General features: G+C 39.4%; 1 protein-coding gene across 6 annotated transcripts in view; it reads left to right on the forward strand.

The window, feature by feature from the left end:
- The window catches only part of GRB14 (growth factor receptor bound protein 14), a 130,440-nt gene that overhangs the window by 64,013 nt on the left and 53,446 nt on the right, over positions 1 to 12,981 (forward strand). The window lies entirely within an intron of this gene.

Consider the following 12,981-nt stretch of genomic DNA (forward strand, 5'->3'; position numbering starts at 1 on the left):
TGACATTAGTTTCGTTATTACCTTTTATGATATTTAAGTCTTATTATCTTATCCTTAGGTATCTTAAACTTTCTGACTTTTCATATTTGACTTTTAGTTTTCTTTGTGGACCTCATATATCTTTTATATATCTTGCTCTATTTGGTTTTCAAAATTTGGTGTATTTTGTTTTATAACTAGATTTTACGCTTTGAAGGAAAAGACTCTTTAAATAAAGTGCTTTGTCAGTTGCAGGCTGAATTTAATTTCATGTAACCGGAAAACTCAAATGACAGTGTATTAAACAGGGGAGAGATTTATTTTTCTTTCTCTTTACAAGAAGAATTGGTCCAAAGCTAACTTAGCCTTCCTGCAATGTCGTCAGGCAACCAAGCCCCTTGCTTTCTACTGTACCATCCTTAGTGTGGGTGCCTTTTCCTTTTATGGAAAGACAATTGCAAATCGCTAGTCATCCAGCTCACATTCCTAGCATACAAAATGGGAGGAACCAAGGGTATACAGGCTACTTCTGTCAGTTATTAATGGGCCACCAGGGAATAACCAGGAGCTTCTGCTCAGCACTTACTGGCCAGGATCATGTCATGTGGTCTGGATCCAAGGGAAGCCTGGCAATGTAGGCCTTGAACTCCACACGCTGCCTTTCTCATCAGAATCAGGAGATAGAAAGGATGGTTCTTTGTGGGCAACTAGCTGTCAAGTGCCTCCTACATATAAGGCATGCAGAAAATGTTTATCCCTTAGATTTTGATTATTGTCATGCGAGCTACAAGATATGGTTATGCTTTTTGAACAAATATATTTTATTGCTTGATTGGAGACCGTAAAAGTTTAGTAAGTGGGGAGAGAGCAGATTTCCTGAGAAGGGGAGGCTACTGGAGATCACAGATGGTAACTTGACTTTAGGTGGGTGCCTTGCTTGAAAGGTGGTCTTGAAGTGGTAAGTGAGTACTGTTTTTGCTTATTTGCCTGGAGTTCTCATTCCCGCTAAACCTTTATCTTTCTTCTGTCCTTTTAATTTTTATACAGGGTAACAGAGTTGCATATTCACGCAGGAAGGGTACCACATAGATGAATGGATTTTGTGTTTTCACAGAATGTTTCTTTTCCCTAAAAGTGTGCTTTTAGGAAGTGTGATAGAGTGGAGATTCTATTTTAGTCAGGAAACCCTGAGTTTGAACTCAGCTCTGTCACTGATCAGTGTTGTGACTTGAGGTGTCTTCTTTTTAAACCTTTCTAACAGTCAGTTTCTCTGTCTTGGGAATGATGGTGCTTCCTCACAGAGCAGTTGTGAGGATTAAATAGGATAAATATTTAGAAGTACTTGACATGTAGTAGAAGCTCAACAAATGTGAATTTCTTTTTTTTCCCCCCTCATCTGGCATGTGTTACTAGTTTCATAAACAGTTTAAAATCTGCCTATTAAAAATGGTGGTGGGGGGGCTCTATCCTGTTAAGTAGGTATCCAAAAATTTTCTTGTAACAAATGAATCAACCAAAAAGTAGTTGTCCTTGATACAGTGCAGCCAGGGAACAAAAGACAATATGTCTCTCAAATTCTTGTTCCCTCTGGTTACTTTCTGAAATGAAGACTCTAATTTGAATTAAAAAAATTAATCCAACTATTATATGCTGATGAATATTTTTTTAAAAATCTGGGAATATAGATTTAAATATAATAAGATAGGTATTTAGATAACTTCTCCTTTCACTCTCCTAGGGATTATCCATCAGGGACTTCCTGAAAGAGGTACAGTTGTACCTAGTGTTCAGACATTGTCTCAGTAGACAGAGGGGACATTACTGGACTGTGAGCTATATGCTGATAGGGGCTGTGTCAGTTTTGATCATCATTAGACTCAAGTGCCCAGCACAGGGAATGTACAAAGCTGAGATATAATTCTTATTCATTGAATAAACACATTTTTTAAAAAAGTAAATTGGGCTTTTTTGATACTGACCTGTTATTAGGATTTCGTTCTTTGTATTTGTCTTTCTGTAGCACTCCTTTCCTTTTCCCTATGTTCCATACCTTGTGGTGAGAAGTCATGCACTCAGGGCCCATTTTAGCTGGTCCACCCTGCCTTTTCATGAGCTCTGTTTCACCCCAGTGCCCACCCCCCAGCTTGTTGCCCTGGGCAGTTTTGAGCACTCCCTGCCATCCACATACACCAATAGAAATAAAAGCAGCTACACAGTGTTCAGCACTAATTTCATGGCCTCTTTAATCCTCTTAACAACCCTAAAGGATTGGTGGGCAAACACAGTCTGGGATGAGAAAAGTGAGGCTTGGAGAAGTTACCCAAAGCACACTGCTAATGAATGATGAGGCAGGACTGAGCCCAGGTGAGCCCTGCCTGCACAGGGACTGCCTGTCAGAATTGATTGGCGCATGCAGGCTGCAGAGCCGGCTCCACCCCGCAGCTGCCAAGCCCTTGCCTCTCACCTGTAGTCTGTGCTGTACTGTGCTTAGTTGCTCAGTCGTGTCCAACTCTTTGCAACCCCATGGACTGTAGCCTGCCAGGTTGTTCTGTCCATGGGGATTCTCCAGGCAAGAATACTGGAGTGGGTTGCCATGCCCTCCTCCTGGAATTTTCCCAACCCAGGGCTTGAACCCCGGTCTCCCGCATTGCAAGCAGATTTTTTGCTGTCTGAGAGGTGGATTCTTTGCCATCTGAGCCACCAAGGAAGTCCAGGAATACTGGAGTGGGTAGCCTATCCCTTCTCCCAGGATCTTCCCAACCCAGGAATCGAACTGGGGTCTCCTGATTACAGGTGGATTCTTTACCAGCACAGCTGCCAGGGAAGCCCACCTGTAGTCTACTCATTGGACAAATCTCACCTTTTTTTTCTTTACTCACTCTGTCTTTTGCCTTCCTAGTTATTTTTTCCTTGATGTGCACTCAATCTTGCTTCAAAGATATAGTGATCAAACCATATGAGAGAGTTCATTGGACCTCAGTAGAAATCTCTTGGAACTTATTTTGCTTTCAAAAATGTATCATAGTAGTCACTATTATGAATGGAGTGCTATGAGTTTGCTGTCACTTTGCCCATTTTACAGGATGAGGAATCTAAGACTCATAGTTGATAAGCTGGTGGTCTAGGATCTGATCACAGAGCAGATTTTGGGAGTCTACTATGGCCTCAAGCACCTGGTCTGAACCTCTGCACGAATGAGGGCCATACTTCGTATTAGTTTGCAAACTACAATGTCTGGTCCACTTTTGGCAATGAAAACAGATTAAAAATAGCTGGGCTGATTAACAGTCTAAGACTCTTGCTCGGGGCCGGTCTTAGGGCTGACTCTCCTGGCCATGCCTCAGCGCCCTAAGCCAAATCTAGAAAAATAAGAATCTCTTTTTGGCAGAAAACAAGAAGTAAGACTTTTGGTTATTTCAGTTATTAAGCTCTCTGAAAGGATAAAGATTTTCTACTCCCATAGGATATTAAAAATGCTTGCTCTTAAGACAGTTTCAAAAGAGGGATTAAAAAACCATTTTGGCAAAACAGCATTGTCCTGTGTTGTTTATAGCTTCCTAATTGGACTTCACATTTGGATATACACATTCAGTTGTGTCTGTGAAGATACCAGGAGTTTTATTTTATAGTTTCAAAAGTCAAATTAGTTGGCTTAGTTTTATCAGGATTTGAAGAAAAATTTTGCCATGATATTCCAAATGCCAAGGAGGATCTCAGCTTGAGTTCCAGGAAAGGGGACTTTATATTGTATACCACCAGAAGTGACATATATATATATACATATATGTATGTGTGTGTGTGTATATATATATATATATAAATATATACACACCACCCTCCACCCCATCCCTAACCCTTCTTATTAAAGATTTAGACATGATTTATCTTAAAAATTCAAATAGTTCAGAATGTTTAAAAATAGATTTAAATTTGTTAGAAGCTTACAACTATTTTAAACAGGACCTGTATCAGTCAGTTCAGTTCAGTCTCTCAGTCGTGTCCAACTCTTTGCGACCCCATGAATCGCAGCACACCAGGCCTCTCTGTCCATCACCAACTCCCGGAGTTCACTGAGACTCCCGTCCATCGAGTCAATGATGCCATCCAGCCATCTCATCCTTTGTCGTCCCCTTCTCCTCCTGCCCCCAATCCCTCCCAGCATCAGAGTCTTTTCCAGTAAGTCATCTCTTCGTGTGAGGTGGCCAAAGTACTGGAGTTTCAGCTTTAGCATCATTCCTTCCAAAGAAATCCCAGGGCTGATCTCCTTCAGAATGGACTGGTTGGATCTCCTTGCAGTCCAAGGGACTCTCAAGAGTCTTCTCCAACACCACAGTTCAAAAGCATCAATTCTTCAGCGCTCAGCTCTCATATCCATACGTGACCACAGTAGGGTTAATAATAGTAAAAGTGAAAAAAGTAAAAGTTACTCAGTCGTGTCCAGCTCTTTGTGACCCCATGGACTATACAGTCCATGGAATTCTCCAGACTAGAATACTGGAATGGGTAGCCTTATTCCTTCTCCAGGGGATCTTCCCAACCCAGGGGTTGAACCCAGATCTCCCACATTGCAGGCAGATTCTTTACCAACTGAGCTACCAGGGAAGCCCAATAATAATAAAGCAATATTAAATATTAAAGGGCTAACAAAATTAAAACAACTTTCAAAGCATCTTGTTTTCTTTCTTTATTTGCACCGAGAAATAAAGACTCCCTCTGCTGGCTGTTTCTGAATATGCCTTTTTTTTTTTTTTTTCCTGGCAAGTTGTGCTGAAAAAAGTGAAACACAAAGAATAACTTTTTTGATATTCAAAAAGCTGGGTGCTTTGAGCCGTATTTGCATATGGTTGCATATTTGGGTTTTCAATTCTCTAATGTGTTTATCCAAGATGTCTTGTCAAAACAGCATCGTAAAGTTGGGTAAGCAGATTGGAAAGACCAGGTAGGAACCCAGAGACGGATTCCCTGGTAGGTTCTGCCAGTGAGCAGATGGATCCCCTGGCAAGTCAGGCCCTCTTCAGTCTCAGCTTCTTCACGTGTAAAATGAGAAGATTTCAGTGGGTGTTTCTAAGAGTCCTGGCAGCCTTAAGTATTTTATAATTCTAACAGTATTGCTGCCATTTTTTTTTTTTATAGGAATGTGCTTATATTTAGTCACTCAGTTGTGTTCAACTCTTTGCAACCACATGGACTATAGCCACCCCAGGTTCCTCTGTCCATGGGATTCTCCAGGCAGGAACACTGGAGTGGGTTGCCATTTCCTACTCCATTTTATGGAACTATATATGTTTTATACTGTTACACATGCTTTGCACTGATAGAAAAGAAATATTTAGAAAAGTGAGAAAAGGTAAAATTATAAAAAAATGGATATAAATCAGTTTTCCCTAGTGCTATCACAATATGGGAATGTTAGGTCTAGAAAGTGATAGTTTGCATGCTGTTAAAAGTTCATGAAATAATACCCGCAGGTGTATCAGAAGACTGAATATCACGTATTTCATTGATTCTCTGGCACCCTAAATCACAAAAAGTATCATTATCTTATATGCTTCCAATTAAACTATGCCATAACCATTGATGGTAAGTTACACCTAAGGTTCAGAGAAGTTAAATATGAGAAGATATGCTTTTGAAAATCACTGAAACAGGAAGGTTCTAAAAGTGCTTTGGTTGATGCCAGGCAGCTCAAGAATTTACAGCAAAAAGTCTGATGGGTCCTGGGCTCTCATAAATATTCTCTTTCCTCTCCTCATGTTTTCTCCTCTTTTCTAAACTCTTCTCCCCTTGCCCTTCCCATACTTGTCCTTCTTCCTCACTGTGTGAGACAGTTATTAACTTTTTCGCTTAGGCATGTCTTATGGTTATTCTGGGAACAAACGACTGCTGAAAAACTGAAATGAGATACTGGAATAACATTGTGTCCAACATAAGCATGACCAGTGGTTTTCTGCTTTAAATATGAATAAGCATTAGCACTTGTGAAGGTTTTTTTTTTTTTTTTTTTTTTTTTACTTCAAAGATGAATTAGTCAGCACTGGCATCTTCACAGGAATTACATGAGTTTTAAAAACACTGAGGCTTCAGAGAACACTCCTTTGATGAAGTTACTGGGAACAGTAGAGTGGGATTTGTGCTTTGACCCTCTTTATTATTTGTGTTGGATTTAGGTCCTAAAATAACATGAATATATTCATATGCATATGTGTGTGTCCACGGTTTGGGATATTTTTAGACTTAATTTTAATGTTTACTTTCTTTTATAATGAAATTGAAGCTGTTTCTTTTGCCCTTTTTCCTACCACGTAACAGAGCACACTGAAAGGGCTTCTGATATCTTGCTTTATAAAATTGGACCCCTGCTTGAGTTAGGGTCTTTCTTGCTATCCTTGAGGGAGAAAGAAAGTCTGAGGAATGAGTGATCTGCCTGGCTCTTGGCCTGAGAAGGAGAGCAGAAAGGATCAAGAACAGAGAAGAGCAAAGGAGCTTGAAGGAGAGTTTCAAGGCAAAGGGGCCCCTTTTTGCAGACACACTTTCTTCTCTTGGTTGGAAGCCTAGACAGGGCATGATTCTCCAGTGTCACTGATCCAGATTGTCAGGTGGGGCAGTGCTAAATCCTCTGCCATGCCAGGCTTGGGACATTTCCAGTAGTGAGGCCACACTGGGCCTCAGGCCCTGATGCTAGACGGGAAATGAATTCATACAGCAAAAAGTGTCGTCCTGGCTTTCTGAATTCGTACGGAACTCCCAGAAGATCTGTATGGATCCCTAGCCACACAGATGCTTTGATTCTGAGTTAGTTCATCTCTTTATCCTGGCACACACTCTAATGTTCCTGCTAAAATGTGATAACCTCCAGATGTAACCAAGTTGAGGATTTTTACAGAGGTGGTGTGGGGATGACCCACCTTGTGACCTTGAGGGATTGTGAGCTGACATTTAAAGAGCCTGGATCCGTAGTTACTTGATGGAATGGCCTCATCAGACCCTGAGCTGTCCACCTCTGGTTTCAAATGTGAGAAAAAGAAAAAAAAAAAAATCGAAATTTTAATTTGGTTAATAAGCCATTGTCAAATAGATTTTTCTGTTACTTGTAACTGAACTTGTTCCCAAATGATTAGATCGCCATATGGTTATTTATTTATTTATTTATTTATTTATTATATAAAAGCATTTTTAAACTTTATTATTATCCATATGGTTATTTATCAGTCTCTTACCACTTGATAATCTTATTCTAGTAAAACTGTCTTTTTAAAACTTAATTATCTATTTCCAGCCATTGAAAAAAAGGTAGTTTGTCATCTGTGTATATTAAAAGGGATCCACTCTTGGGGTGCCCTCCTCGCTAGTTTGCACTGATGGAAACCAGTGTCCAGCAGTGCTGGGCCGAGATACTTCCTCCACAGGCCTCCCAGCGCCCATGCTTCCTTACCTGGTCCTGGGAACTCGGTCTCTCTCATCTCAACTGAGTCTTCCATCTTCTGTTTCATGCATAGTTTTTGCCTTTTCAGTCCAAGCATCTTTGCTTATGATATTTGTTCCACCCATATGGTCTTTATTTTTTTCAAATTCTCACAAAGTCCTAGAGATGTCATCTCACCCACTTTTGTTGAGTCTGCCGATTTCTTGAAAACTTTGCCTGTGTTTTCTCTTTGGTCTCATGTGGGCCCTTCCTCCCCTAGAAGTTTTTAAACCCTGTGAGGTTTCCAAGCTACTGTTTTGGAATCCCTAATATTGTCTCCTACAGAGCCGTTCGTGATGGTATCAGTCATCACTGAAGGAATGTTTACCCTGTGCTAGGCACTGTGCTGACTGCTGGAGGAACATCTTGGGAATCGCATACTGACGTCATCCCTGGTGTCACGCAGCATACTGAGTAGTGGAAGCTGATGGATAGTAATCACATAGTTGCACGTATGCATACATGAAACAAAGGGCTGGGACCTACACTGGGAGGAGCATTGAAAACTTGCCCACAGAATGGATGGTTTATCTGAGGGAGGAGAAGCAGAAGGTGGAGGGACAGTGTTTTAGGCAGTGGTAGTAAAAGGTTCAAAGACCCCATGTTAGGAAGGGGCATGGCTGTTTAAATAAACTGAGAAAAATATGATCAGAGTTAGAGAATAAGGGAAGGATCATAGGGAATAAAATTGAAAGGGGCCACCGGAGTATGAAATGGACCCGTTTATGTCAGTCACTTGTAATTCTGATATTGGTTACAGTATCTATTTTGAGTTAATATCTGATAGCTAATTGAACATGTAATGCTCATGCTCAAATAAAATATGTTGTTGAATGTCTCATCTAATGACAAGAATTTAAGTCCCTACTATCTGATTTCTCCAAATTATGTGCTGTTTTGCTCTTAATAAATATTTGACAGCTAGCAAAATGTGAAGGGTAGCAATAAGGAAGCAACAGCTTTTCTTGAACTGTTAGGATCTTTTGGAACAGTCTTTGTTTTTAAATATAACATTTTGCTAAAGGTTTGGAAAAAGCAAGAATGAATATATTATTTGCCATTTCCTTCAAGGGAACACACTGAGCTGCTTAATCCAAAATATCTGTCTCTTATCTTAGGACGCTGCGTTCCTTATTTAGAAGAATGTAAAAATCCAGGGCTACTCTGACCTCTATATAAAAATATTTCACTGTTTTAGGTACATTGCCTATCAGTTAAAAATAATGGAGAAAAAAAATCTGAAGCGTTAAAAGATATCTTTATAATCTGGCTTGGATGATAAAATTTTAAAGAGCAGTAGAAATAAGCTTTACTTTGGGACCTAGCTGAAATCAAATTTCTATGGACTTTACCTTGTTCCTTATTTTCTATTAATTGTATAAACATAATATATAATTAATAGGTACAATAAATGCATTTATCTTTCTTTTGAAAAGTTAGGTAATTTTCATTCTAGTCAGATCTTGGTATTGAAATGATAGTGTTTAACTTATATTTAATTAAATATTAAATGTGGTATTTAAGGGTGAAGTGAAGTCGCTCAGTCATGTCCGACTCTTTGCGACCCCATGGACTCTACCAGGCTCCCCCATCCGTGGGATTTTCCAGGCAAGAGTACTGGAGTGGGGTGCCATTTCCTTCTCCAATTTAAGGGTACTTAATCTAAAAATGAAATTTAATTTTTCCCAAAATAGAAACTTTGACACAGAAAACGGCCATATCCAGTGGTCTTTTTCCTTCTCTTTTGCTCATTCTTTCTTCTTTTTTTTTTTTTAAAAGTCTCTTGCTTCATCCTGTAGATTCTTGCTCATGTAGTTATGCTTAGTCTGTGCTTGTTTTTTACCTGCTGAATGATTATCACCTTTTCCTCTTTTTTCTGAAGAAAAAAGCAATAAATGGGGAAAGGTTATCAAGTAGCTAGTTACTTGCCAATGGGTCCAGTGCCCCTTTCTGCTTTGTGGTATTGCCAAATGACCAGATGACAATCCTGAGTTTTTTCCCCATATTCTAGGATGAATCCAGTTTGGAAAGGAACTAGCCATCCTGTTCCATCACTTTCTTGAGTCTTCAGGAAGGAGGAGAAAGGCTGACTGCTTAGCCCCTTCCCAGGGCTTTCCTGAGGCTTCCCACATAATCTGTTCTAAGAATCAGAATTTCCAGAGAAAATAACAGATGACCACTGTGTGTGCTTTGAGGGCAAAGCAATATATATCAAATTGACTTTCAACTTCAGTCTCTACTTTTTGGTAATAGTCTTTGTCTTATGTTTTAAGTCATTCATCTCTTTTAGTTCCTAGGCTTTCAGATTTCTTTTCTGAAGTTAACCATTTCTTGCTGTTTTTGTATATTTGAACATTGTTGTGTCTACTGATGTCAAAATGAGTTATGTTAATTTTTTAATCTCTTGCCTCCACTTATTTATTTATGAAGGGCCAGTCTAGGGGAGTTGGGGTGTAAAGTATATAAACTGCCTTGATAAGGATGTCAGCCAAAATAGAGAGCTGCTCCATCCACATGCCGGCATGGCCTCTTGCAGGGGCTACTGGGTTTTTATATGATGTTTTCATTGCTGGATGCCACATGCTCCCAGAGCAGTTTAAACTGTAAACCACTCTAAAGGCCAAGGCTGCTCTGTCAGGATTACAGTGATACTTGAGGGCTTCCTCAACACAGCCTGTGTGTACATTGTTGGCTGTCCTCCGGAGCTCTCTCTGTTCATCCTGGCGGGATGTTATAGACAGATCTTATCAATGCTTGTCTTCTTGCTAATCAAGTGTTTGCTCATTGATGAGACAAAGACAGTTCCTATTCTTCTTTAGGGTTCCAGGAGGATTTCTTCTTGCTAATATACAATTGCAAATGATCTCATGGAACAAGTGATATGACTTCTTTTTATCCTATTTTTTTTTACTTTATATAGAAAGTTGAGGATTTGGGCCACTGGATGGGCTTCCCTGATAGCTCAGCTGGTAAAGAATCTGCCTGCAATGCGGGAGACCTGGGTTCAATCCCTGGGTTGGGAAGATCCCCTGGAGAAGGGAAAGTCTACCCACTCCAGTATTCTGGCCTGGAGAATTCCGTGGACTGGATAGTCTATGGGGTCGCAAAGAGTCGGACATGATTGAGTGACTTTCACTCACTCACTCAATTAGAAATGTACAATATCCCTTTATTAAATAGAATGATGATATGATCTCCATATCTCTCTGTTTTTATCTTTCAGTATGTGGAGGAAATAGGATACCACTGTTTAGCTCTAATGATTCTTAAGAGCAACTCTGCTATTTGGTTTTTGTATGATCACAAAAGTTTGTACCTTAGTTTAAATCTGTAGTAGTCATGTAGTTTCACTTATGACTTGATATTTTTCTTAAATAGGAAAGTTTAGTGTAATAATAATATTGACAAGGGGCATATTCAACCTACTAAAGAGTTAAGGGTTAGATTATCTTTCCCCTTTTCATATATTTCAAGGAGAAATAAGTAGAAACAAAAATGAGACCATTTAGGGAACTCTGTTCAATGTTATGTGGCAGCCTGGATAGGAGAGGAATTTGGGGGAGAATGGATATATGTATATGTATGGCTGAGTCCCTTTGCTGTGCACCTGAAAATATCACAAAATTGTTAATTGGCTATATTCTAATATAAAATAAAAAGTTTTTAAGAAGTGTAAAAAAAAAAAAAAAAAAAATGAGACCGTTTAACAAAGCCTCTCCATTGGTAGTGTAAGGAGTTTTTCATACGTACTGAATAGATCTGAGAGATAACAGGGACTGTGGAATATCAACCAAAAATGTAATTTTATCATTCATAGATAAATGTGTATTTTGGACAAATGTCAGCATTAAATGGAACTATTTTTTTAAAAGAAGGATTTGAAATGAAGTTCAAGCAAAATATTGAGTTTTTCTCCTAACAAGTGTTATTTACTTAAAAAATGAGTACATGCACTTATTCCAGAAATTTAAATTGGCCTTGTCCTTCTAAATTTATGTGTCTCAATTCTTGGCAACTTTATTTTTTTTAAATTTGTAGCAATGTCAACTGAAGAGATTAATGGCATTTCCTGGTTGGTTAGATGTCGTTTTCATTTTCCCCAACATTTACCTCTTGCTCTGTTCTTGTTCTTTTCTTAAATTTGGCTTAGACTTCAGAATATCTCCCGATTTTCATTTCGTAGTTCCTCTGATATAAACAATAGAGCATGAAAAATAAGAGGCATGCTCCGTTATCCTACGTGATGGGAGTTTACTGTAAGAAAGCATGGGGGTAGTCAGGAAGTCCAGGGAACCTGTCCAGTGGCCACCAGCTCATTCCCAATCCCTCGTTCCCTGGCATGGAGTGGGCAGTGGCCTCTGAGGGTACTGAAATGGTGCCTTATCATTGTTTCACATGAAGGAGCAGCGCCAAGTCAAATCTTCTTGTTCTCTCCCGATTGGTCATCTTCATGTTGCTTTTGGCAAATGCTCCCACCACTGCTTGGCCACAGCAGCATGGTGGACGGCATCTCTTAGCACCTCAGCAATTGTGTGATGCTGAGATTTGTCTGAAGGCATTGAAGACACAGACATAAGAACAACAGCCTACCCAGTTGCAATCACAGGAAACACTGAGATTCCAAATAGATCTTGGGATCTTAGTGAGCCACACATATTAACCCTAAAGTAAAGGAATTGAATTGAGGGCTCAGACACTTGCATCTGATTTTGGCAGTGTCTCCAGATTTTTATTTCTTAGTTTTTCTGATATAAAATGACCTTATAGCTGCCTCAGTGACTTCAAAACTCAGAACTGTCAGCTGATGGCAATATTGTCAGTTCTTACCTAGGATTATTTATGAGAAAAATATAAGAATTTTAATTTCCTGAGCATTAAAATTTGATCAATTTATACTTTTGCAACAGAAAATTTTTTCTAAATTAAAATTTACAAATATGCATTGAGTATTATGTGCAAAACATTCTACACGGGTACAAAGTTCATTTGTTCCAAAGATCTTTATTAAGCCATACGTTTACTTGGGCTCAGTCCCTGGGATATCATGTCAAATGGCTAGTAAATAGAGATTTTCCTTAAAGGAGCTTACTAGTACAGTTGAAGAGAAAGATATTCAAATAGAAAGTTATAAAATAAGAGTACTGAAATGGGCACATTACAAAGCCAGGGGCAGTCAAGGAAGACTTTCTGGAGGAAGTGCTATGGAAGTTGGAGCCAAATGATAAGTAGGAATTTGCCAGATAAATCATGTTGTTGGTGTTTGGAGCAAAGATTTCAAGTAGAGGATACCTCATGAGCAAATAGAAGAAGTAGCAAATATATATCATATTTGTCTAAGGTCAGAGTGACCTGTTCCATAGGCTGACTTGCTGGGGGTACGCATGCTGTGAGGGGCTTCCCAGGTGGCTCAGTGGTAAAGAATCTGCCTGCCAGTGCAGGAGATGTGGGTTTGATCCCTGGGTTGGGAAGATCCTCTGGAGAAGGAAATGGCAACCCACTCTAGTATTCTTTCCTGGAGAATTCCATGGATAGAGAAGCCT

Source organism: Bubalus bubalis, chromosome 2 (genome assembly GCF_019923935.1).
Source record: "Bubalus bubalis isolate 160015118507 breed Murrah chromosome 2, NDDB_SH_1, whole genome shotgun sequence".
In the NCBI taxonomy this organism is placed as follows: Eukaryota; Metazoa; Chordata; class Mammalia; order Artiodactyla; family Bovidae; genus Bubalus; species Bubalus bubalis.